The following is a 6,000-nucleotide window of genomic DNA, read 5'->3' as shown; positions in this document are numbered from 1 at the left end:
TCGTGTGCAGTGTCCACTGGTTGCATCATTCTATATAGCGATGAGGCTGTACCACTGATGAAGTATCTCTGTGGCAAGGACAAAAGTGGGCCATTTGTCATCGCTCTCCCAACAGAGTTGAGATTTCAACCAGTGTACACGATTACAATACAGAAATGCAACTCGTTGAGAAAACCCATAATCCCACTGAGGGAAACCCAACTAGCGACAATAAGCCATGAAATGCGCTGCTGATTACATAATCATCCTCTGATTCTCATGACATGTGGAAATGAGGGGCGTGGCACACACTGCTTGTTAATGGTGTGATTGTTCTCATGCAAACAGTTCTTCGATGCACCTTCAATGTCCTTCTGCTACTACTTTGTTAATGGCCAAATTATTCCCCAAACTCTTCTGGGGACAGTTGGGGAAAGATTTGTCTCAAGTCTTACCTGAACTGGCTCACCAGGCCTGGTGTTTGACTGAACGTTATTTTTTTGGGAATGTATCATTTGTTCAGGATGCTGGAGGTAACTTGCCTACTCTTCGTGAAAGAATTTTAACGTCCACCAACTTCTTCGTTCGTACGCAGCCCAAGGCTGTGGGATAGCATCATTGGCTCAGGGAACAGCTGTGTCGCTGATGTAATGTCCTCTGCTGGTTCGAGCAGAAATTCGGAATTTGACAATGGTGCCGGCCATTTAAATGGGATTTAAACATGGTGCCGGCGATAGCCCGCCTACTCTTCGTGAAACACACCTTGGGATCTTTGACGTTCGCCAACGAATGCTGGCAGACGAGACGCCCGTTTAACGTCCAGCTGAGGGGACTGTTTTGCAGTTCATTATATCCTTTGATGAATCTGCAGACAAGCAATGGCGAATATATTGTCGCGTTCCTGGCGATTAAAATCTTTCCAAGGAACGGATAGCCGAACAAGCTGTTACTCCGAAGCATTCATTTCAATAGGTGGCGGAGTTAATAAACGCCCGGGGAGGAGGGGGGAGGAAATGGGTGGAGGAGGATGCTGAAGAGCGCTTTACCTGAACGGATCCCACCGGCAGTCCTCAAACCTGCAGAAAATAACTCGCACGAGACGGACTTAAAATGTACAAAAAGAAATAGGTTTTATTAAAAGAAATGCCGTTAACAAAGAGACGCACGATCAAATAATTTCCTAAATTGGGACGTCCCCACAAACAGACTTGAAACACGGACAGAGGGAAAGATAACTGAAAATAATGTGTGTATGGGTGCACTTAACTGATCACTAGTGGGGTCTTGTCAGGGGTCGTCAAAATCGTCTGGGGCGTTGGCGGGAACAGCTCGCTCCCACGCTGCTAGGTCTCCGTATGCCCTCGTTCACTAGGCCGCGCCCGCTGGCATGCAACAGGCCTTCCACGCGAATCGAACGGACCGCGTGCAGCTCGCTCCTCCAGCTGTGCCTGTCTTCGTCATCTTTGGTGGGAAACTGCAGCCCTTGGTCCGCGGTTCTGCCTCTGCACGTCTATCAGTGGTGTCTCCAAACACGATCGGTCCGATTGCTTCCTGGAGCCCGTCGTCCAAGCACAATAGTTCGCTTTATTGTCCAGAACGAGAGAGATAAATGCCGACTGCCACGATCCAGAACAGACGCAGAGAGAAGGGGAGCGAAGAAGAGAAGGGTGTCCGCTAGCGCGTTCTTTTATCACCCAGGCTCTGACGTCATTTGTCCTTCCTTATCCAACCAGTCCGTGCCAACTCACCCGCCCGAGAACTTTCTCGCTGACGTCATTCTTCCACCAATTCCCGAGTGCCTCACTCCCTTTAACCAATCACCGCTCTTGGGGGCGTGACCGCATGGACCTGCTTGCTCTGTGCACCTCCCAAATCGGGGTTGTCAGCGGTAGGGCTCAATGTACTGGCTTCCGGTAGGTTTTGTTATTAATTAGTGCCATTAAATGCGCGATTCTAGCTCTGCGTGTCTATGGTGCGGTGCCAAAAGAGACAAAGGGATAGATACAGAGGTAACGACGTACAAGGGATATTTTACCCATACTCCCTGAGCTAATTAGCACAAGAGCCACCCTTCATATGGCCACACGTAACACTTCATCCGAACACACGACCTACCGGATCCCTACTTATTACATGGTGGTTCTTCTTCTTCACGACAATCGGAGCACACAAATCTATACAAATCTACCTGGTCTAAAGTAATCACTGCCTATCCCCTACAAACATAACAATATGGAAAGATCTCGCTTTGATGAGAGAAAATAAAATATTGCAAAACGTTGAAATCCATTATCATTTGGCCAATAAAATGTATCTATAAATATTGCTCAAAGTTTTGACAAAATACTTTTGGTGCAAAATTTTTGGTAATTTGCGAAGCTCTCATAGCATCACAATATTACATCAGTGTACCCGAAGGTATGAGTAGTCTTGTGGTCATCCAGGTCTGCACATCAAGGTTGAGTACAACTTACAACGTTGCTGCGCAAACAAAGCTCTCAATTGTAGTTGCTTATATAGACTAGAAGGACCCACTCCCTATGGCAGTGGACAGGGGAGTTATGCTATTATCCTTATTCAAACGTGCAATTCAAAACACCTCGCTGCACTGGAAAACGTGGGGACAGGAATACTTTGAAGGGAGGGGACTTGTAATACCCTCTCCCACCTGGAGCGGCGTTGCACAATACACATTTACATAGAGAATTTTTACCACTTTCCATTCTCCCCCCAATACCAGCAACGAAGATAAAACACCCCGATACACTAATTGGGGTTATGCTGATCCTATGTAGCAAGACTGGATGTAATTGGCCCAGAACTGGAGGAGTAGTGCGACAAACAAGCACACACCAGTCGGTGAATTATAGTGAGGACTTATTGTAGATCTGAGCCACAGAAAAATACACCCTGGAGTGTTACGTTAACCAGCAGCTTGCTACAGCTTTCCAAGCCATTCGTTCCTTATCAACCACTTTCCATGCCGCTCACCCAGCTGCTCGGTAAGTGGAGCAAGGCGATTAAGAGAGGTGCCTCGTTATGTTCGCAAAAATGGCCGCCGTAGTCGGATTCAAAATGATACTACAACCCGGTTATTGGTTATCTACTTGTTACCCTCGCCAGAGGAGAGGGTATTGCATTTGAGTCTGTCTGTCTGTTTGTTTGTCCACACAGAATAAATATGTTTTCTCTGCAACCGTTGGTCCGATTGACAACAATTTTTCACCATAGGTGCAACAACACCTGTAGATTTTTTTAAATATTTATGACGTCATAGGTCACGTGGTTCGGCCGCCATCTTGGAAAAACCGAAAAACTTTGCACCTCCATATCTCCGAAAGCACTGAATAGAAAAAATTGAGATATTAAAGAACTCGTATTAAAGAACTCTCCATGGGGAATAAAATATGTTAATGATGATGTCATAGGTGCCTCCATTATGACGTCATAATTCGACAGGTACAATACTTCATCCAATCAAGATGAAATTTATTGAGTGCCATGTCGGCATAAACTGGTGGAGAAAAAAATAATAATGATGACGTCATCGGTCACGTGTTTCGGCCGCCATCTTGGAAAAACCGAAAAACTTTTCACCTCTATATCTCCGAAAGTGCTGAATAGAAAACATTGAGACATGGCTCATTGTAAAGAACTCTCCATGGGGAATAAAATATGTTAATGCTAATGTCATCGGTACCTCCATTATGACGTCATAATTCGACAAGTACAAAACTTCGTTCGATCAAGATGAAATTCCTTGAGCATAATCTAGGAATAAATTAGTTTAGAAAAAAAATAATGATGACATCATCGGTCACGTGGTTCGGCCGCCATATTTGTTTTAACACAAAAGCCTTAAAAACCACTGAAAATACATCCTGGCGAGGGTTTGCAATCTGCGATTGCTCTTTTTTTCTTGTTGTTCTTGTAGCTGCTTGTTACATTTTTCTGTCCATCATAATTTCCTTTTCCTTTTTTCTCCCTACCTCTAAATTTACTTTATGGACAAAGATAATATGTTGCATTAACAGAAAAATGAACTAAAAAAAAATCTATATGATCGTCATCTTGGATTCAAGGAAAGTTTGATAAAATGCACAAGCCACAGTGCTAATGACATGCACACTGGGCGGGGCATGACAGACACGTCACCGTGCATGCCGTGCACGCCGCACCGCACTGGGCAAGGATGGATAGACATGACGTCATGATGGTGCTTGAGTGCTTCACAGGGAGGATGATCATCAGTATGTGTGTGACATTCCTTGGATGGACGTTAAGCCGGGTTGTCCGTGTGCTATCAATAGTTGGTGCATGTTAAAGATCCGACGTTGTCCTTCACCAAGAGTAGGCGAGTTATCACCGGCATCCTGAACAAAATTACAAATTCCTGCCGTGACGAACTGCTGGGAAGGAAATGGCAAACCACATAATATCACCTTTGTCAAGTACCCATGCACCTGCCTTCAGGCGGAGCACAAAGTAATCTTCTCGAGCTCTTACTCTTTTTTTCATTCACAATTATCGTTTTTAATTCGCGACCCTCTTGATGGTGTGCGCATCTGATGTGATTCATGAATGGTGTGCTGCTCTTTCTGTCTTCGTATCTATACACCATTTGGTAGGTGTATAGATAAGCTTGGCAGTGGGCTCCTCCTTCTGACTCCCCATTTATTACTTGCAAAATCGAAGATTTTTCAAGTACTAGGGCATGCCCGTACTATATATAAGCTAGGACGTGCCCGTACGTGGGTGCCCGTTCCTTGCCAAAAAAAAAAAAAAAAAAAACATGAATGGTTTGGTCCATTCGCAACGACCACAGAACCCCCCCCCTCTATTTACATGCAATGGTTTGGTCCAAAGCGAACGGTTTGGTCCATTCGATGTGATTCGATGATTCGATGTGAATGGTTTGGTCCATTCGCAACGACCACAGAACCCCCCCCTCTATTTACATGAATGGTTTGGTCCATTCGCAAAGCCAAAGCGAACGACCACAGAACCCCCCCCTCTATTTACATGAATGGTTTGGTCCATTCGCAAAGCCAAAGCGAACGACCACAGAACCCCCCCCCCCCCCTCTATTTACATGAATGGTTTGGTCCATTCGCAACGGCAAAGCGAACGGCGAACGGCTAAATCGCCATAGCTCGGTAAGTACTTGTCCGATTAATTTCAAACCTTGAAAAGGCACATCCTCGGGTCCCCAGCAATATACCTGGCAAGTTTCAAGTATATCGGACCGGTAGTTGTCGAGAAACAGCGGTCACAGACAAACAGACAAACGTACAAACGTACAAACGTACAGACAGAGATTACTGGAATTATAGATAGATATTGGTCGGTTCCGTTTGTCGTTCTGTCTGTTTGTTTGTTTGTCTTCGGCCTAGATGTCACAATTCTAAACCGATCGTCACGAAACTTCACCAAGTTGTATAAGTCGTCCCAATTGAGAAGCCTATTGATAACGAGGTCAAAGGTCAAAGGTCACCTGGAGGTCAAATGTCTAAAATCGCCATTTTAAATCCGATTGACTTGAAAATTGAACAGCATTTGATATATCAAGTCACTAAATTGGGAAATGAACTATTTTTGAGGTCAAAATGTCAAAGGTCAACTTAAGGTCAAATTAAAAAAATCGTCAATTTTCATCTAAAAAGCTGTCAATTCTCAACCGATTGACTTGAAAATTGAACAGCATTTGCATATCGAGTCACTAAATTGGGAAACATACTATTTTTTGAGGTCAAGAGGTCAAAGGTCAACTCAAGGTCAAATTTTAAAAATCATCAATTTTCATCTAAAAAGCCGTCAATTCTCAACTGATTGACTTGAAAATTGAACAGCATTTGCATATCGAGTCACTAAATTGGGAAACATACTGTTTTTAAGGTCAAATGGTCAAAGGTCAACTCAAGGTCAAACTCCCAAAATCATCACTTTTTATATCAAAAAAACCGTAAATTTTCATCCGATTGACTTGAAAATTGAACAGCATTTGCACATTGAGTCACTAAA

This window comes from Myxine glutinosa, chromosome 6 (assembly GCF_964187855.1).
Source record: "Myxine glutinosa chromosome 6, kmMyxGlut1.1, whole genome shotgun sequence".
Taxonomy (NCBI): domain Eukaryota; kingdom Metazoa; phylum Chordata; class Myxini; order Myxiniformes; family Myxinidae; genus Myxine; species Myxine glutinosa.
Note: the sequence above shows the minus strand (reverse complement) of the source record.